At 40.8% G+C, this 22,376-nt stretch overlaps 1 long non-coding RNA gene across 1 annotated transcript in view; it reads left to right on the forward strand.

Moving 5' to 3' along the window:
* The first annotated feature begins 633 nt into the window (after positions 1 to 633).
* LOC122328159 overlaps positions 634 to 22,376 on the forward strand; it is a 39,807-nt gene continuing 18,064 nt past the window's right edge. The window contains exons 1-3 of the long non-coding RNA XR_006247776.1: positions 634 to 1,274; positions 2,749 to 2,786; positions 12,104 to 12,161. This is a non-coding gene — a long non-coding RNA (uncharacterized LOC122328159). The remainder of the gene's footprint in view (positions 1,275 to 2,748; positions 2,787 to 12,103; positions 12,162 to 22,376) is intronic.

Genomic DNA, 22,376 nt, shown 5'->3' on the forward strand with positions numbered 1-22,376 from the left:
TGGGTTATTCTGAGACGGTTGTGCTTTGCTCAAATCGTCTCTTGGCGTGTAAGCACGCGTTATTGACAGGCCCCGCAACGGAAGGCTTCTTCTTTTCACGACGCTCGTCTTCTATGCAGTGTCCCACCGATAGGTGTCGCTGTTTTCCAGCCGTTTCATTGACGACGCGTCAATAACAGGCCGAGACGGCACGAAAAGAAATCTGAATGGAGTTTTTCTTTAAAACGCACCTGTGTTTATCCAAACTATAAAAATAGTTTATCATGTGACCGATGCTTTGCTGCGATGTATTCAAGCAGGGATGCAGGAGTTATTATTCGTCCATTCGTGCTGATGTTAAACTCAACGAAGATGATATGTTTTGATTCTACCATGAATATAGGTTTAAGCCATGCCCTTCAACGATTTAATTATAGCTTACCGATTTCCAATTGTCCCGGAGCTCTTGGCTAACTGTCAGCTAAAAGACGGGCTAAAAATCCTTTAAGCTATACACTAAAGTTCTCGCGGTACAGATGTAGGCCTGTTTCTGTTTCGTCAAACTCTGACACAGATCCCGGTAAGGCGCGCTGGCGACGTACTGTTGCTATGGTTACCTCCTCAAGCAAACGCGAATTCTTTTCGTAAGCGTTTGTTGTTGTTGCGCATTCTGTTGGCCTCCTAGTTTGTGGACGCGCGCGTGCTGTCGGCTCGGGGATCTCAAGGTGCATCGCGAGCACCTGTGACAGGTTTGACAATCAGCCTACAGACGCGCGATTGAACGCAACGCCGCGCGGGCTCCGCGCGCGCCTCTGCCTGAACCTTGCGCGGCGAAGTTGCGCTTATTTCCCCGGGGGCGGAAAGAGACCGGGTTTCTCTTTGGTCTGCCCATATGCTAATCCGGAGAGGAGCGAGACAGGCGTAACTCTGAACGGATCGCGCGCGCGGACTTCGGAACAATAACTCATCAATTCGCGGCGGGACGCGGTTTAAGCGCGAGCTGCTTGAGTTTCCGCGCACGTCCGCGCGCGGGGGACCGACGGGCAGGCTCGATCACGGCGCCAGCGCTGGGCACTCGGCGCGAACCCGGAGAACAAGTTGCGCGCTTGAGCGCCCGGTCACTCCGGACGAACGCCAGTGGCTGTTTTTCAACTAATCGACGCCGGCTCCCGTCGTGACGTGGTTAACGGGAATAGTTCGCGCTTCGAGCAAACGCACTGCCGCGAAGACCTCTGCTTTTTGACGTTTGCTTGTGGATTAGACACCGCGGTGTCGCGGATGACCCCCGGGTTTCGGTAAGTGAACGCTCTTTTGCGCTGGCGTGGAAATGCGTAAGTTTCAGCCTGTAAAAAAACGTGCGAAATAACGTAAACGTTTTACAGTAAGACGTGCTACCCGGTCGATCGTAAGTTGCTTTATAGCACACAGGCCTACAGTTAAATGCGTGCACTAAAAAAGTTGCTTTTTTTGTGTTGCATGTTTATTGCATCTTTACCGTCAGGTGTGTTACTTTTATCGTTCCGCTAATAAGGTGCTCTTTTTGTGTTTTCACTGACTGAACCTGAATCGCGTCCCTGAGGTGTTTTACCTGCGCTGTTGAAGCAGCCTGCCTTAAATATGCATTTGCAGACTATAATTTAACGAGTTGCAAACTGCACGTTTAGGCTAGAGTTAACAAAATGGCAGCCAACCGTGTCCTCCGTATTTCAAACAGTAAAGTTAAGGCATTTACGAGAGCCGGTGAAACCGAACAAACGACCAGAAATTGCTCAAACAAGTTTGCGCTCTAAATAAACGCGTGCACATTTCGTCTAATTCTCACGCCGTTTCTGTTAAGGGGAGAAAGTTTCCATTTGTCGGAGTTAATGTGGCGTATTTTAACTAAATCGTCTTTTGAGCGTTGTATGAAGTGATCATTAGGCAAGCCCGGGGAGCAAACAGTTGTGCGATTGTTAGAGGAGCCTGGGAAAATGTTCCGGGGTCCGGGAGGTGGAGTGTATTGACGCCAGACCCTCTTGTTAAGGGGACTTCTGTGCTCCCAGACGTTATTGTCATGATAATGAGCAGCCCGCACGTTGTTGAACTTGATGTTGACTTCTTTCTTTAGGGCCGAATTTTTTTCGGTCGCTTGTTTGTGGGAAAATCTTCTCCGGAGCTACAGTGTGAAATTAATTAATCAGGCCTTTGGAGCGGCCAACAATAGAGACCGAGAGGATCCCTGGAACCCCACAAAAGGCCCCAAACGTTTTTTTTTTTTTTTTTTTAAACTGTATTCTACCCAGCCACAACAGACCGAAAGATACTAGTTATATTTTAAGAGATTTCTTTTCTTGTTCCACTGTAGCCTGCGCGTTATTACTAGACACATTATTGCTATTATTGTTAACATTGCGTTGTTATACTTTTAAAAAGTATTAACTTGAGTGCAAAAAAGATGTAAAATAAGGCTGTAGCGTGTATTTCTGTATGTGTGTGTGTGTGTGTGAGAGAGAGAGAGCAAAAAAGCACGTGGTTGGACTTTTTACAGACTGCTTTGTAAACTGCATATTATAATGCATAAACATTTTACTTGTGTTTATGACACAATATCAATTAAATAGCCTTATACTCGTATTTTCATTTTACAGCCTTGGGTACAGTGGTTAATTAATGATATATGAACACAAAATAATGTAAACGAATTTGAAAGTATTTAATTATTTAAGGAACCGGAGAAGAACTCAAACATTGGTTGTTTGTTGATTTTCATTGTAACTTATGTTTCTCCAGGCACTCAGAGATGAGAGCTCATCACTGTCCACTAAAAGGTAAGAATTAAAACGATTTTACAAATTATATATATATATATATATATATATATATATATATATATATATATATATATATATATATATATATATAATTTTTAATATCAATTCTGAATTCTGAATGTTTAAATGTCGTACGTGTGAGTCTTGAGAATAAAGAGAATGTATTTGAAATTTTAATCGTATTAGTGTTTAGCGGTAAAACTTTATACTTAACCGTGCAATATGAACTTTAAAATATTAACACGATCAAATGGGCTATAAAACACTTTCAGTCACGGTTTCAGCAAATATATTATTTAAATATAAATATTACAGTTTACACAATACTATAATATAGGACCGATTTTTGATATTTGAAGATACCAGCATATAAAATTATTTAAATTGTGTAAAACATTAAGACTTCGTGTCCTTAAGTGTGTGTGTGTGTGTATATATATATATATATATATATATATATATATATATATATATATATATATATATATATATATATATATATATATCTTAATGTTGACATTATAGATAAAATGTTAAAGTGACAATTTAATCTGCTTTTACTAGTCTATTAATAAAGTCACGTAATGGAGCGAATGTTGATATTAAGGTTTTTTTTTGTATAAAAAAGTAATAAATAAGAACTGTAAAGAGTGGTAGCCTGTATGTCAAAGTTATCCTTCAACAAGGTGACTGAAGTGTGACTCGGGCGGTCTTCTCTGGCTCTGAACTTCAGCACCAAGGACAGGTCCCTTCTACCTGTGGGCTCCAGACTAAGCTTACTCTGCGTCTCAAACTGAGAATCATCCTGCAAAACACACGTCTCAGCAGCGTAACCCTCATCGTTACACATGATGTGAATTATTATTTATTGCCATTACAACGCTTTGAGTTGCCGTGCGAATATGCCATATGAAAGAACAGAAGGTTGTTTGTAGAAAAGGTGCAGTGTGTGTCATTCGGGCCTGTATATTCACTGGTTACAGTCTATTTTTGAGACTGGTGGGAAGCGCATATTTGAAACAGGACATGACGCAAAGAGCGGGAGTGTCTAAATCATGTGGAGGTGTGTGTGTGTGTGTGTGTGTGTGTGTGTCGGAGGGCGGGGGTTGAGAGAAGGGGCGAGCAAGACAGAGAGACTCTTATAGTGGTATTTGCATGAGTGTGTTTTGTATGTGGTTATAAAATGTTTCAATGATAGAACATAGCAAACGAATAATAATATTTGCCATATTTTTTTGTCATAGGCCCCGTTTATTGGTTTCAAAAATAATGTGCAATAATGAAACTGCACACTGAAGTCTTCACACTAAATTCCGTGTGTTTTAACGCGTTTATTAGAATTAAACACTTGAAAGAAATAGGGTTTGTCTGTGAAAGTGTGAGAGGAAGCTCTTCGTCTGTTACATCGTAACCGCACAAAAGCAAAAACAAAAAAAATAAAACCGAAAATCATTTTAGCCTAAAAACATTACTAAGGCCGTGTGTTTAAAGCCGCGCGGTAATTTGACGCGTGGTGGGAAACAAAACGGTTGTCCGTGAACCGAAGACGTTTGAAAATCGTCTTGAGGCATTTAAAAAAATATATGTATTTAAAGCGTTTCGTTAAATGCTCGTGAAAAATATCATTTCATCGTCTTCTTTCGTAAAGGTGCTGGGATTGGTATGACGTGCCTGTTTAATGTCGTGCTTAAAGTGAGCCGTTGCCTCGCGCTGTCCTTTAGTAGAGTTTAACAGAGAATAAATAAACACACGAACGGGTCAATCCGGGACCTTGCGCCTCAGAGGCTGGCTTTTGCTCGAAATTGGAGAAATGAACGAAGTAGCCCTAATTAACAGAACAATTCATTATTTCTCAAATAGTGTCGTTTAAGCTGTAAATACCAACTGTATTAACCTGTGGATCTCTGTAGCGAGCTAATTTTATATATATATTGGTCAGCGCTCTCTCTCTCTCTCTCTCTCTGTCTCTCTCTCTTTTACATTTAGGCCAAGCGTTTGCATAAGGCTGCGTTATGCACGAATGTGGAACTTTTCCAAACAAACGCCACTTGTTTTTGTCGATTTCGTTTGATGTGAAACGCAGGTTCGAGTTTTCACAGCAGTATATAGAAATATCAGATGCATCGCCTCGCATGACGTTTCTCTCGTTAAATGGAACAGTCCATTCCGGTTTACACGGAGCCACCGGGAGATCCCATTTTCAAATCAACCGGGGAATATATTTTAATGGAAAATAAGGTGTGTGTGTGTGTGTGAGAGAGAGAGAGAGAAGGAGAGATAGACAAAAAGAGGGAGGGAGAGATAGAGACTCCATCTGTTTGTCTGCGTTCATGCATATTTTTAACTGTTTATTTTATATATTATATAAATGATTGTATAAAAACGTGTTTCTTTATAATGCATGTTATTAGATGTTCACGGCCGTTTATGGCTCGGTCAAACTGCGTAAATATGCATTAAAAGGCTTAAATATCTGCCGGCCTTTCGCATCTTATCCTCGTCTAGATCCTGTAATAAAGTGTCTTCATTGGGAGAATTTACATAGCTTTTCTGCTCTCACGCCCCGCGCGGTCCATCATGTTGCTCTACGGGTTTCACGGTGTTTAACGTTCGCAAGCAACACCAATAAAGATTTTATTTGACCACAACTGCAGAATCACTTACAGTGGCGCCTCGTAAAGAACGCGGCGTGAAACACAAACTGCATTTAAACATCTCTTCTTTTGTATTTCATTGCATTTATCGGTTATTCAAATGGCGGACAAAGCTAAAAAATCTTTTTAGACGTAGTAGAAATGTAATCAGGTTTATTTAGTTGGTTAGCTGGCGCTGGATGCATGCATCTGGATGTCATAAGCATTAAATGAAAAGAGCTAAATAATTGCATTGCGTCTTGATTTAAACCAATCCTTATTTTTAATTTCAAGGTGTGTGTGTGTGTGTGTGTGTGTGTGTGTTTAGAGTTATTCCATTTGACCTAAGCTAAAAGATCATTTTAGTAAAAACTTCAAAATATATAATATTTTGACCCCCATTGAATAAGACCCCACTCCTGACTCCCGCCGTTCATCTGTGTGTTCATAATTTTATTTTCATATCTCAACAAAACGACTTCCTGGTTGTCTGTTAATCAGCTACACCACGCTGACTTTTTTCCCCCCAAACAATCTTCAAAAAGTACTATTCTTCAACTAAACGCCCTCTCCTCTTCGTTCAGTTAAATTATCAATATTTTAAACACACTCAGAATACATTATTCCCAGCTACTGCAAACATTTCTTCAAGAACATCGGCATTTAAATCAAACATTAATTCTACAGTCTTGAAATAGTCACACCAACTAGACATTTCGACTAGCGATTTTATTGGCGCTAAGTGCGTCTCCCAAAAAAAACCCCAATGCCTTTTAGTTTTGCGATGGAAAATACGTTCTTTCCAGAACCGTGGCGCGTTCAGCTCATTATTGGTCTGAACGATATTTGAATGCATTTTGAATAACGTGACAGATGAAGGCGCAGGTTAGGGAGGTCACGTTCGGCTGAAGGATGCTGAGAGCAGCGCTCGGTCACGGCCGCGTCCCCCGGGTGTCTCAGCCCTGCTCAGCCATGTGTATCAATAAGCATTAATGGTTAATGCTGGTGACATCACAGTTGTGTTGGCGGTGTGACCCCCGTGGCCCTGCCCAGAGGAGCCCCTCAGTTCAATCTCCTCCCGTTCAGTGCTGCTGCTGCCGCCGGAGCCTCGCGCTTCCTCGCGCTTCCTCGCGCTTGGCTTTTCAGCCGTAAGATTTCAACATAAAGATTTTATTTCCATCTACATGGCTTTACTTTAGCAAACAAATCGCGGAGGCATCGAAAAGGCGCCCGGAAGCCCCGTTAAACCTTGAGATTAACTTGTTCTCACGCTTTTTTTTTTTTTTTTTTTTTTTTTGGCGAGCGCCGTCGTTTGAACGAAATGGATGTGTTCTGGACGTTTTTGGAAAACGCTGGATGGTGAATGAAATTGTGAGTACCTCTTTTATTTTGCGACGTTAAACGCACGTCGTTTCCGAGCCAGCTAATGTATATCTCGTGCCGTTCGAGCGCAACTTCCTTTAAACCTGCTTCGCGGGGTTTTCGTTCGCGTTAAATTATTTAAGACGTAAGCTATTTTTCTCTTATTTGTGCATTCTTTCAGTCGAACCAGTCGCCGGTTTTTTTTAGTGCACATGCTGATCTAGATCATGTACTACAGCTCGCAACACAGCCTTAAAAATAAAAGTTCCACTGAGATCAAAAGTCTTTTTAGTCTTGTTGTCATACCGAGAACCTTTCTAAGTTCTACAGAGACCAATTAATTCGCTACTGCTTTAGAAAACGGTGCTGTGGTGCTTTAAAGAACCCAGCAACCAAAACACTAACCTGCGACAAAACATCAAGAACTTCCTAATTTACAAAAAAAAAAAAAACGGTGTAATGAGTGTATAAACCACAACGAGTTGATTGGGATACAGGTATTTAGCTGAACATAAAAAAAGCCTTGTAGCTATTTTTAGGCAGTTGAGCTTTATTTAGCTTATTTGAGGTAGAACCAATTCCGGAAAAGCTAGATAGGTCGATTTAATTCAGAAATGATCACATGGGCTAGGACAGGCTGAATTATGAAGTATTTTAGAACACCTTCTGATATTTAATTTTACCAGGTGAGCCATTTAACAGGCCGGATCGAGATACCCAATGCAGGCCTGTTAATGATAGCCTCAATATCCTACAACGCGTCCAGTTAACCACGAATAGCCACAACGTAGGCTATACAGTCTAACTGTGCCGTTGAATATCCAAACAGTCATTTATGAGGCGTTTAGTCGGTATTTTTTGAAATAAAACAGGACGCGTGCTATTTTAAAGCAGTGTCTTGACAGCATGCCATTGGTAAATGTCCACGCGCGTGGACGTGAACCTTATGCTATTGCTAAGCCCATTTCAAACGAGTTACACGAGGATTGGAGGGGGTTTTTTTCCCGAGACGTATGTGCTTTTTAAACATTCTCAGCTACCGACATCGCTAGGCCAAAAAAAAAAACTACATGCGTTTAACACACGTCGTAAATAATCGCGCTATTTTGGATGCCCAAATGCACGCGTTGCGCAACAGCCCTTGGACTATTAAACGCACATAATATGAGTGTATTTAGCCCACGTGTATGTGTGTGCGCGCTGAAAGAGCGAGTGAGACTGTAACGGAGCTGCACACACGGCAGTGAATGCAATAGCTCCATGTGACCACAACAGAAGCTGCATCTGGCGTACGCGGCGGTCCCTTTAAGACACATGGGTTAGTTTTTCTCTTTGGTTATCTAGCTGTATGAGTTTATGTGATATCATAAAGCTAGAGAACCGAATGTATAAACTAATTCCAAAGACTTCGGAGCGCTTTGAACGGGAACGAGGCTGGGAAAGCCGGAGGGATGTGCACGGTCGGGGGATGAGGGAAACGGCGATGTCCGCTACAAAGAGCATCGAATCCGGTAGGCATGCAGTCGGCGCTGCGTTAACGCGTTTCGGAGGTCTGGAAGGGCTTGGATACCTAAAGCTACGCGGGAGACATGGATTTTACGTGGGATCTGCCTCCGGCTGCATAGGGACGCGCTAGAACGCGGACGAAACGCGAACGCTCGAGACCCAGGCGGACACGGACTTGGCGTTCGTTCTCAAGTGTGCTTGTGCTGGGCAACATTCCATCATAGACGCGATGATGGCGTTGATGTACGAATTCTGGATGACAGGAATCGGTTCATCGAGGTGTTTCAAGCGATTGGTCGGATCCCGCGGGTCACGTGGTCCTCGCATAACACGGGAAAGTCAAACCTCGGAGGTGTGTGCGGCTCGGCACTCTTTTGTGTCTTATGGTAATGGCTGAACTGGGAAATAATCCGTGCTCGTGGCTTAACGCAGAACGCGAACTGTGAAAATGTTTGCTGTCTTGTTCCATCGGGCCGTTCCGACCGCAAAACGAGGAGAAAGGCTGACCTCGCCATTGCACACCTGTCAAAGCTCGACCATTATTGTGCTTGGTGGATGTTTTCTTTGTTTTTTTTTCCCCTTCCATCTTCAGTTTGTTGTTGTATTCCAAATTCTAAAACCGTTCATGACGCCACAAATGAAATGTCAAGGCTATTTTAAACAGACTGCTCATATGACATCATCCTATGACACGTGCGTGGCGCAAATGTCTTACTTGGTTTTTTTTTTTTACTTTTTATGAAACAGCTAGGCCTCTGATAAGCACTCTGGTATTTGTAGGCCTGCGTCAATGGGTTGTAGTACAAACTAGCTGTTGTTTCTGGCGATTTGTCTGCCTTTTTTGGTTAGTGCTACATCACACACAGCTACGTTTGATCCTAGGACGTGATAATGATAAATACAAGGCTGAAATGCGTGTAAGCCAGTGATATGTCAGCTTCAAGGTGGATCTTTACTCATAAAAGACATAATTCTTTGCATGAAAATAAGTTTTGTTATTTAGCACAAATATAGGTGATATGGGTCTCATTAATTGCTGACAGCTTAAACATTTTGGGGGGGGTTTCACTCAAATCCTTAGATGTTGTAATTCATGGGGGAGGGCACAGACATGTAATGGATGCATGACACAAATAGAGTCTGAGGTGCAGCGAGAGGCCTGTCTGAGAGGTGCCCCAGACATTTTCCCACATTAATATGTGTCTGGTCCTGCGTTAGGGGCCCCAGCAGATGGAGTCTTGTCTTAGCACCTGGCATACGCAGCGCGGCTATTGTCTACGTCTAATTCTGATCTGAATTAAACGTAACCAACTCTGCATCCCAGTGTCACAACTGCAGAGACATTGCGAAAAGGTGTTTGGGGGTGGGTGGGGGTATTTGGCCAGTTTTTTTGATGCAGTGCTCTTATTTTGTTCTGATAACGCGTTTAACGTGTCCATGATGGGGCTATTTTTTTAGACGTACTCATAATTAACTATACGCGTAATCCATTTTGTGCTTGTCGGGATTGTTTTTGAATTCTGTATATGGTCATTAGATATCTAAGACTTGTACATACATTATATATATATATATATATATATATATATATATATATATATATATATATATATATATATATATATGCTTGTTATATATATATATATATATATATATATATATATATATATATATATATATATATATATATATATATATAATCTCAAAATGCAGTGTATGCATCGAGGCCTCCAAATCAGATAATGGTGTTTTGATTCTATATAGGCTGAGAATGTGGTTTTAAATTAAATCTTTTGAGAGCATTTTGAAATGCATTTGGGCATGCTCTCTTTTGGAAAACTGCCCCTTTAGGGTCAAATACTTTGCGGTTCAGCGTGTCAATATTATTTGTAAAGATGTGGTACAGTAGGACAGCAGTATGTGTAGAAATTGATGGCGACACATTGTGCATTCTGCATCATCTCTATTGTCTATCCTGCTTGCTGGAGCAGTGTTGGAAGCTTTAGTGACAGTGCTAGGGGGTTAGGTTCGTGTTATTAAAATTGGTGTTAGTGACAAGTTTAATTCTTAAGGCACTCGTAACGTAGATGCTTTGTATTTTGGTGTCGTTTTATTTGCAGACCGCTCTCTGAATTTAATTCAAACAGATCGGCTTTCAAACAGGTACTGTTGCTCACAATAAAACGGGACTTTTTATCTATTATTATTCAGTTTTCATTTTTACCTCAAATGTCAATCACTTCTCCGCTGAACTTATGAATTCTGAGTTGGTATCTTAGCAACGGCCTCTGATCCAAGAAGTGAAATGGGAACGAAAATCATCCTTTATTTGGAGCCTTACATTGGCAGATTTAAAAGGGCCCTAAAGAGTGTATGAATATATTTTACACACACCAGACTCGCAACGCTTTAAAAAACAACAACAAAAAAACTCTGTATCAATACCGTAGCATACACTATCCAAATAATCGTTTTTAAATGCGTTATTAATGTATACGCGAAACGTTTTATTTATTCAAACGCCGTTAAATGAAAAAGACGACGTCTGCTTGTACCTAGCTACCTTAGCAGCACTTTTTAGCATCGACGTGCCCAAACTGTTGTCTGTCTCCCTCCAAAAGCCCTCAGGTGATTCGCGACCCCTCGCGACGCACAAGATTAAAAAGTTGTCGAAAGGAACAATGACTGAAACGTTCGGGGTTTTCGCTCAGATACCTTAAATGTTGAAAACGTGGTTTCCTCACGCAAGGCGTAGTATATCTGTAAATATTAAGAACCGCCGACATAAATAGTAGCCTGTAATATTTGCCTTTCAGGTCTCTTCAAACTGGAGTCGCGCGCTTTGCAGCCGCCAACCGTCAAAAGTCACTTTAAATTGAATTCCGCGGGAGTTTTGATAACCGACGCGAGCTGAATGAATTTAGGCGAGGAAATGTTGTTTGTGTGCGCGCGACGCTATTAAGTTTATCACTTGGTCGCGTGGCGAATTTGTTTTCGTTTGTTCAGTTTTAGAAAACGTTTAAAAGGTCTTGTTTCTCATAATACAAACATCGTTCCGCATTAATGTCTGTCATGAACCGCTTTGAAACGCGTGTTATATATATATATATATATATATATATATATATAGTAGGCTATGTGAGCAGCTTATTTCATGTTGGGTATTGCATAGGAGCCTCTAACCTAGATTTTATATAATTCTGAACTAATGGTAAAAATGTTCATTCATATAGTTAAAAATGTCATGAAAATTTAATAATTAAAAAAAGCTTTATCCTTTCCTTGAACTCCCTGGAGTGCCTTCAGGGCCCCTCAAGGGTCTGTGGATACATGGTTAAAAAAAAGGAGTAGATTATTAAACCTGGCAACACAAACAAATATAAAAATCGCAATGCTCTTTACTGGTTATATAAGGAGATTTATCTGGGTTCTATTGCATAATAGACTTTTCTATATTTATTTTAGAGCATGTTGTATTATTTTTGAGCCCTGCATAATTTCACTGTCATTGTGTTCTGTATCGTCTTGCGCGACAAAGAAAGCAACGTTAAACCTGAATTCGGATTTCCTTTCAAGATCTTAGTGGATGCGTGTTGGAAAGAAGGTGTTCTAGAAACGTTCACCTATTTATAGCTTCACTTAGCTCTGTGAATGATCGTCATCAGTAGCCTACACGAGCCTCACAAAGATAAAAGCTCAGCTAAATTTAAGCGGATTTTTACAAAAAAATAGCCTACGTATTTTTAAGCTAGGCTAAAAATGCTCACATTTCTGGCTGAGTTCACTAAGATGCCTTATTCTGTGTTTTGACAGGAAAAAGAGACCTTGGGAATCAGTGATAAAACACGGAAATGAACTGACCTCAGATCAGGTGAGTGATGTAGCATTATCATGCGCTCTCAATATGACCTTGACTTTAATTTAGCATGAGGTTGCATGTTTAAGAGGCGAGTATGTAACAGGTTCTCTAACCGTTGCTGCGTGTGTGACTTGTAGGAGTACGTTAGTTTACGTTTACGGGCAAGTGTGAACATATATAAGCATAGTAATCTCCCATAAATAACCTTATGCTATGCTTTTTTCGAAACATGAGTAGGTTGTGCAGAATAATGTGCATATTTCAAGCTGAGCCTTTTTTTGTCCACACATCGGTGTTTATTTCAAGGGAGCAATATTGTGGTGAACTGGCTTCCGCGTGACATCAAAACGGGTTTCTTTTCCCCCCAAAAAATGCTGGATGGCAAACATAGGAGGGATTACTATGGCAACAGCGTTTGCCCTTGCTCATTGGTGGTAAGGAGTAAAGCAGACTTATGTCACATGACTCCAGTCAGAGCCGTATCCTGCGAGGCATTGGCTTACATGTTCATTTCAAAGCTCAAATTTATGTTTATGTGTTACCCAGGAACAAGGAGACGGCTAGGTTAACGCGGGATGCACTGTATTCCAGTACTTTTTTCTGCTTAGACTTTTACAGTTAGTTTAGTTACACACACACACACACATATATATATATATATATATATATATATATATATATATATATATATAATTTTTTTTTTGTAAATAAAATATTTTTTTCGTCATTCGATTCACTGAAACTACAAATACTCTTAGTGCAAGACCATCTTAAAGTTGAAACCCATCGCTCAGGGATCCAATTAAACACTTCTACGTGAATTTGATCACAGTAGTTTATTTTATCGCCGTTTCGAGCCGTAACAAGCGCAACGAGCATCTTTACGATCTTAACAGCGTAGCGCTTTACTCATTCGCTCGCTCTCTGATCCAATTTGTTTCCACACTGTTGCTGGACAAGAGATGGGAAGGCCGTTTGTGTGATCTATATTTTAATTCTTTTGTTCAGAGCCTTATCCCTTTAAAATATTGCAGGAGTCCCGGCGGCGTGTGTGTATATAAGGTGTGCTCATGTGGAAAGGCTATGAGGGTGGTTCAGTCCTTCACCTTCCTAATTCCCTTCTTTCTCTCCTCCGCCACCCCCCTCTCCTCCACCTAAAGCCCTCTCTCTAACCCTCTCCAGACTCACACCCTCTCTCTTTCTCTCCCTTCACAATCTCAAGTCAGAGTTCAATGGCACTTTTTTCATTCTGTCCTTTTCTCCGGCCCCCCCTCCTCTGCCCAACTCTAGTGGGTTTTGCGAGATGGGGGGCAGGTACCTTCCCTCCCCCATGTGAACTTTAGCTGCAATTCTCCAGGCACACATGCATTGTGAAACACAGATTGAAAAAGAAATGAGCACCTTTTTTTTCACTCTTTCTCTCTCCTCTTGCCTTAACAGAGAATTCTCAAACTCACCCACTCTCTCCCACGCAGTGTATTCATTGCGCTCACGCCGCCACACAAGAAAGTAGCCTCGTTTTATGGCACTCTTGTGAAGGCAGTGTGGCGCAAGCAAGTCAGAAAGCAGTCCATAGAAGTACTAGAGTTCGTGTAATTTCGTATTGTATTGTGCAGGGGAGATATGGAATATATAGACTATGGAAGTGTTTTACCAATGGAGTGCTTCCTTGAGATCTTTTACCCTTGACAGGGAGATAACCATTTTATCTACTACATTTCAGTGGAGTGCGACAGTCTGCTTTCAGAAATGAAAACTCATTCGTTTCCTCCATAGGGAGAGTGATTTTTAATGATAACTCATCAACTTTAAAAACAGACCTGCTGTGAGTTTCGAGGTTGTTAATCGATGGCGCGCGCCTTTGTTCAAGCCTTCTTTTTGCATTATTTTCATTTGGACTAAAATAAGCTGTCTGAAGGGATAGTTCACCTGAAAATAAACACCCTGCCGTCAGTCACTCTCCCTCAGGTTGTTGTTTCTTTGTTCTGTTGTACACAAAAGATGATTTTTTTTGAGGGATGTTTCCAAGCAGTGTATGGTAGTTGTTGACTTACATAGTATGGGCAAAAAATACTGTTTGGTTACCAACGTTCTATTGTGCTGAACAGAAGAAACAACTCATGCAAGTCTGGTACGACTTTAAGAACCACATTACGCATTATGCTGTACATTAGCCATAATTCCACCAATTAGAGAGTTGCTATAAGCGAAGTGCACCAAAATAGCTAATGCACCAGGGTGATTCGGAGGCATCAAATAGGGTTACATACCAGCAGCAGCACTAAAGGGTGCGTAATAGTACTTCCAAGGATACATATTAGTACCTAAACGATAGACATTAGCACCTTTTGAAAAGTAACCCCTCAGTCACAGCTTGCGCTTTTTATTCGTGTATGCTAACATGCTAACGGCGGAAAGTGCTAGCGGAAGGGCATCAAGTTGTTTAAGAGAAAGAGAAACCAAGTGAGTCTCTTTTTCCTCATCGTGTAAGCCAGAAAAACAGTCCGTGACATTGGCCTAGTTCTAGATCACGATCGCCCAGAGGAAGAATTGAATTGAGGAATCAGAGACAGAGGATCAGAGGGGACTTAGCACCCTGTGGCTATGAACCCCCTCGCTCCATACCAGCTAACCACCTTTCACCCTCATCCCGGGCTGTTGCTTCCTCTTCAAGTTCCCGGACGAGCCCCCACTTTTTATAGAAGGACTCAATATCGCGCACGCGAGGTTCGATAGTTCAATGCAAAGCCGACTTTCTGAAATGATGCATGTACGAGAGGGAAGAGGCAGCATATATAAACAAATTCTCCGCGACGCACGCACGCACGCACGGAAATCTATAGATTTCTCAAGATGTTCTGTCTGTTGACTTGCACCATTACCATTTGTAAATGCCACGGAAGATTGCGCTGTTAGTGCAATGCTTTGAAAATGTATCAGGAATTATTGATATTCAGTTAGAATGTGTATGCCGCACACGGACAGAACCACAGTCATCAAATGTTTATGGGTAAACTTGGGATGGGAGAAGCAGGAAGCACCTGATTGCCAGCGCTTAAGACATTTTTTTCACTAAAAATGAATATTGTTACTTCGGCGTTTTATTAAGGAGAGACAATACCGCTGCAAACTTTGCAGTCAGTGCTTTTTTTCATGAAAAACTTTTATTCAAGCAAAGATGCATTGAGAATGCATTAAAAAAAAGAAAAGGTGTACACAAAAATACTAAGCAGCTGTTTTTAACATTGATAATAATGTGTCTGATTTTTTATATATGAACAAATTCGATAATTCAGCCTTGGTGAAAATAAGGCATCTTTTAATAACCTAACCTTTTTGAAATCGTGAGTGGTAAGAGCTATTGACCTACTTTATTAAGCAATCAGATAATTTTCGGATTTGCCTGCTCGACGAAATCCCAGGCGAAAAAAATCCCACAGGCTTCCAGCAACAGAAGATTTCAAGCCATTTTTGTGAATTGCTCTGAACACCTTAGTCAATACCGCTCTAATATTGTGGCGGTTTTAGAGTCAGCATTAGCAAACAACTTACATTAACCTCGGAAAACATGAAAAAAAAAATCAAATTAAAGCTTTCTGGTTGAGGGTGTGAAGTATTTTACCAGTGATTGCACTAGCGATATTAGCATCACAATGTTGCGTTCAGCAACGGAGCGGCATTGCGTTATAAACTTTCCTTTTGTGAATTCGGCTGGCTGAGAGTTTCTAAGCGACGATTTGCTTAGAGATTTATGCAGCGGTTTTCTCAACGTCGTATAGAATGCTGTGAACCAAACCAAATTGTGGATATATTACTCACGGTTGTTTTCATTTGTTTGAAAGCCTCTGGTCTATGAAAAAAAAAACAGAAAGGAAAATTCTTTATAGATTGGAATCCATATACAGGGCTCGATAGCTCGCTTTGTAAGTTCATTTGAATTATACCTCCTGCATTATACGCCTTGATAGGAAATAAATCTCTTTAAATGAATGCGCTCAAGGGGCTTGCGTTAAAAGGAGGGTTTTGTCGGTAGTGCTAGCATATGCTAACATAAATTAAAGCCTATATTTCTCTGCAGAAAACAGATTGATGCTTAAAAGCTAAAAAAGCCACACTTTTTCACAGTGGATTGCTTAAAGTGGCTACTGTGTGCCGGCGATGTCCAAAGCGTGCAGAAATCGGCTGATTTTCTTTTTCTTTTTTTTTTCAAGAATAGAAAAGCTAGCCAAGCTGAGTAAGGCCTCTGTGACATTGCCATGCAAAACACTGCTTCAATAGTGAAGTGTATTTATGAAGATGAGGGTGGTGGTGGGGGTAAGGGAGAGGAGGGGGCGGTTTAGAGGGGGACGTTATGAAAAGGCAGCAGGCTGCGAAGTGAATGGGACCGGCGAGGAGGGGGGCGGCAGGGTCCGCGCCTCCATTGGTTCAATGCAACGGCCGGAGCAGCTGTGAAAGGAGGTCTCCCCTTTTTCCCACGACCCAGCAATGGGGCAAAACAGTGGCCCGAGTCTGCCAGGGTCAAGTCACTTTGCTAATATATACACTGGGCTTGTGTACGCGGACAATGCATACACACAACTCATTTATTTGGTGTGTGCACACAGACGGACCCGCACTCATGTGTACACACAGTCGCCTTCAGACTGGGGAGACAGGGTGGGCAGCGAGAAAAGACCCTGACTCTAATTTCGGTCACTTTGGGGCCATTGTCTAGTTCTAGACCAACAGTCCCAGATTCTGCAAATTTAACAAGCTAGCCAGGACTTGGCGAACTTACACACTCAGACACACACCTGCTGTTCCCCAAATACTGACATATATATTTTTAGTCATGATAGACAGACAGATAGATGATAGATAGATGACCAAATCAGTGGATGGACAGAGAAAGATGATACAAGTAAATAATCAAATAAATGGCATTCAGAAAGATGAATGGATGTATATTCGGATAAATGTTAGATGAATCATTAAATGAATGGATAGACGAATAGAAAGATGGATAGATAGATGGATGGATAGACAGATAAAAAAGAGGGATAGATAGACAAATATATTAAAAAATGGATAGACGGACGGACAGATAGATGTAAAAAATATATATATTCTGATAAATGATAGCTATTTAGAGCCAAGTTTCTACATTTTTAACCTTGCATTTGGTTGTTTAGTTAATATTAAAATTCATATAAATCAAATATGTTAACAATATAGACATGACATGCTTCAGCTTAAGACGATCATTTTTCGTCAGTGTAAAACCTGTTAGAATATAAATTATATAGGAAAAAATTATATAGGAAATAAATTTTTTGCGCGCGCGCATCTTAAAGTGTTTTGTTGGAACACCCACAAAATGCTTAGCAGTTTTAATTGCATGTTTGTTTTCTGTATTGCTCACCCGTCTTGAGTACACATTTATGGCCCATACGTGCAGTCTATTAGCGAATATGGACCCTGCGTCTCTCCCGGGGTCTTCAATAGAAGGTACCATCTTGTTAAAGGCGTATTACAGACTCCACCACTGTGTCACAGTCTTTCTGCCTCTCCCCACCCACCTTGTGCCGTTTACACTCCTTTATGGTACATTTGTCCTGCAATAAGCCCATTCTTTTGATAAACAAGCACAGGCGCTGGCATCGCCCTCTGCTCTTGCCTCCCTCTCCTATTCAGAGGCTCCTGGAGTACAGCAAGACAAAGAAGAGACTCACTTAATTAGCTGAGCGAGAAGATGCATTGGGGCAATCACCCAGCACAATGAGGGAAACGTACAGCATGTTAATTCAGCGTGGGGTTGTAGTGAGCTTCCCGGGGCCCAGAATAGCCTTTTGTTTAGCGCCTGGACGGCGTAATAGATCAGATGCGCTTCAATTAAAACAAATGTGTTCTGAGCCTCCTTTCGAGAAGGTGCGGATGCATATTTTCTTTGTTTGTTTAAGGAAACTATTCTAGCTGTAAGCCACATTGTCAAGTCTTGAGCCGGAGCTGATTGAGAAACTTGCACATTTCGCACACTTTTCCTTGTGCGTTTGATATTTTACGGATTCTGATGATTTTCAATATAGCGTACGGGTCATATTTATGATCGTTTTTGCAGACTGACAGCCCAAGTCCTCATTTGCTTTCACTAGATGGAAAAGTACAGCTAGGATAGCCCTCAAAAATTCAATTTTTATTTTTTACTGAATTTTATGTAAAGATACATACTTTTTCGAAATAGAAATTTCTGCAACTGACAATTTTCTGCCGAAATAGTAGAGTTACTGAAATGTGTTTTATGTTACATGCAATTGCTCAATCAGTGCTTTATCTGTCAATAAAACAACTTGCAAATAAAATGGCACATAATGTTACATTTACGTCAGAAAAGCCATTTAATGGCATTTAAAGCCATAAAATGCTCAATAAGCATTTTTCTAAATATATGCACTATACTTTATTGTAGGCTACTTACTCATTATTTAATGCATATTTATGGAGTAGTAACATAATTCCTGTGTTAAAGAGTTGACACAAAACTGTGTACAAATTAAATTTATTAATTAAATATATTTATTTTTGCTTTCAGTTTAAATTTCGGTCAAGCTGCAACCTGAATTATGTTTTTCAGTTCCAGTCCAGAATTTTATTTTATTTCTATATGTTTTCAACAGGAGAAAGACCAGTCTACTGCATTGATTTTTTAACATAGTTTTTTAGTTCTAGTCAGTGTTTCAGTCTTTTGCGCATCCTAATATTTATGATCTGTTGAAAAGATCTGTAGCTATCTCTGTTTCAACGCAAATTGAAATAATTTCGTTTTTAGAATTTCATATACAATGTAATGCATTACTGTTTCTATGTAACTGTTCTAAGCGTAAATTGTTTCTTCACCAATTTTTGTTTTGTGTTGTGAGTTTTTTGTGAGTATTTCATCGTATACTTTTAATTAGCTCAAATGGCATTGTAAATTGTCAATTTTAGTCAATTAAAACATATTGCACCAAATATTCAGTAGTGTTTTGGAAAGAGAGTATTCACATTATGACTAAGCATTCTGGCTGTTCACACCATTTTACGCAGATGTAAATTCATGTTGTGTTTTAGGTAAATTAGTTTGAACAACTAACCAGTCTGCACGTGGCAACACTGGCTTAACCAATGGTGTGAGTTTGGGGGCGTGGCTGCTTTTTGACCAACGAATAGCAGATAAGGGGAGCGGTTCCAAAGACTAATGTTGATTTTTAATTAGTTTTATGCTTGAGGATTTTTTTTCTGAAAATGTTCAATTGTTGTCCTGATACGCGTATCGCTGCTCGCCATAAACTTTCCATTTCCGGTATTTTGAGCAATTAACGCTGGCATTTTTCTTGTGATGCAACCTTCCATGTACAATGCAGCGTTGCGATCCGCTGTCGCCTTGTTTCAGTAAATCTATTTCTGTTGAATTGAGTGGGAGGTGTGATTGTGTTTGGGTGTGGGGGCTTATTCAGGTTGCTTCTGTTACAGTGGCACCCCGAGGCGGTTACTTTCATGAAGACAGATAAGCTCACCGTGAAAATCCCTCTCTCTCTCTCTCTCTCTCTCTTTCTCTCTCTCTCCTTCTTCACCACCACGCTGCACGAGTACCACCCGAGCCTTCTCTTCCTCTTTCTGGAGAGTTCTTTAACCTTGATGAGTGAGATGAAGGGGTCAGAGAGGATAGACAAGTGACTGCGCTATGTTACAGTGTATGTATAGAAAAAACCCACCCCTCCTCCCTGTCAGGATCAATACGGCTAACAGAGAGCTGGGCTAGTCAGGCATTGAAGGTGGTGGGTGTAGGAAAGCTCTACTGAGGGCCATAAAGAGTCTTAAGTGCGCCTGGTATAGCGCCTCTGCTTTCGGCTGACTTTACACATAGCGCTCACATAGTCTCGCCTGTTGATACCAGATTTGTGAGATTTAACATGCTCTGTGGTCACAGCTTTATGTTCGTGTCTGTTTCATTTGGCTCTGCACTACTTGAGAAGATGTGTTTTTGTGATTTTTGTGAGGGTGTGCTTCAAGGGTGTGTGTTCTTAACTTTTTTTTGTTTTTTTGACTAATGACTAATTCTCACTAGTTGCTTATTAGCATGCCTATTTATTAAGATATTGGCTGTTTATTAGTACTTATAAAGCACATATTCTTCACGACCATATTCTACTTCCCAATTCCTGCCCAATACCTTAACTGAACAACTACCATGCTAACTATTAATATGCAGCAAAATAAAGAATTTGTTTAGGCAAAAGTTGTAGTTAATGGTTTGTTAATAACTTAAATAAATAAGTGTGACTGTAAATGTTTACACTTTTAATAGGTCTTGAAAAAACTGGTAAAACCTTGGAAACTGGGTAGCCAGGGATGAAAGATGGATTTTGCTGGTTCAGTGGTGTAGTTATGGTGTTTATAAATGATAAACAATAATAGTAAAATATGTGTGTGTGTGTTTAAATAATATGAAATACTGTAATATTTTATTAAAAATATTTGAAATAGTCTTGCAATTAGCATAAACTTAGAATACAATATGATATTTTAATATCTATAATTTATTATTACCGTTTTTTATTATGCATGTTTCATAGTTGGATAGTTTACAGTGGTGGCCAGAATTATTAGAACATCTGACAGGTCTGAAAATATTGACCTTTTTCGCCTCTAAAACAAGATTTCATTTAATAATGATCATGAAACATGCAGATGGTTGCTCCGAGTACAGCAAATATCAGATGTAGTGAGTACTGTTTTTATCCGCGTATAACTCTCATATTTGATATGTCCATGTTTAGCAGCAATTACAGCAGCACATCTCTCTGCCATAGTGTCAGCATATTTCCTGAGAACATCAACGCTGTTATCCCATGTCTTCTCCAACTCAAGCCAAAAGTTTCCTTTGAATGTACAATACCTCTGTCCAGTTTATTTTCCAACTTACCCCAAATTGCTTGATAGGGTGCAGATTCCTTTCGTTGCAGGTAGTTTCGGCAATAGTTTGTTTTATGGGTATTGTAATGACCAATTCAACAAAAACATCTGAAACAGCTTAAATATCCCAAGTGTTCTAACAATTTTGGCCACCACTGTGCAGCCAGCCCATCATTATCACTAAATAAGAATAATACTTCCGGGATATATGTCTCTTTTGCGACAATGACCGGGCTAACTGTACATTATCCCTTATTAGCCTTCACTAATCCCGCAGTGATTTCCCTCTCTCAGGTGGTTGAGACGTTCTCTTGCTCACAAGTTCTCCACTCCCCACTCAGTTTTGGTAATTGAGTTGAGTGAGAAGTTAACCACCCGTCTCAATGGCAGGGAATCATGGTGCCCCTCCCTCTCAGGAGGGTCACATTGTCCAGCCCCTCTCCCACCGGTGTAATCCCTTCCACCGGGACAAAGGACCTACCCACAGGCCACAGAGGTACATTAACCCACCAGCCAGCGAGCCCTCTGACCTGAGCGGCAGAGCACCGTTCATCCAGCCCGGCTAACTGCTACCGGCACTCGGCACATCAAAGCCGAGGGCTGAGCTCGTGTGTGCGGTTACTTATTCATGCGGGCCTGGGAGACAGTCCGTGGAGATGAAACGGCAGTGGCGAGGAGACCCACTGATGTGCAGAGTGGAACAGCTCCCCTGTGGTCTCAGTAAGGAGTAAGAAAAGCCAGAGCCAACGCTGGTTGGTGCTGTGATCTATGTCGCAGCGCTGAGGGGATATCTGGCCCCTACATCAAACATCTTGTCCCAATAATGCGGCCTGTTATCAGAGCGAGTGATGCCCACAGCTTGGCTTTAGCCGACTGTGTACTGTACTGTGATCTGCTGTAGTTGAGCCGCAGCTTTTGTGATGTGGAGATTATGTCAGACATAACGGGTACGTGTGAATCCAATACACTGTGGAGGCTGTGGAAGAAGGAGGCTTTAGTGGGGTTGATCTACAAGCGCATAATGTTAAACGCGAGTGTGCAGTTTTGATGCAAACAGACAGAATGATTGTTTTCAAACTGGTCTTTTGAACCGCTTCCCTCATCTGCTATTGGCTGGGTTAAACATGTAGCCACGCTCCCAAAACTCACACTATTGGTTCAATCAGTGTTGCTATACCGATTAGTCAACATGTTTAAACTAAAGGGTAATGTTTACATCTTTTCAGGGGAATCAACCGACTTATAATTAAAAGGGAAATTGACCTAAATTACATTTTACTTTAAAATGTTCTTTAA

This window comes from Puntigrus tetrazona, chromosome 22, assembly GCF_018831695.1.
Source record: "Puntigrus tetrazona isolate hp1 chromosome 22, ASM1883169v1, whole genome shotgun sequence".
NCBI lineage: Eukaryota > Metazoa > Chordata > Actinopteri > Cypriniformes > Cyprinidae > Puntigrus > Puntigrus tetrazona.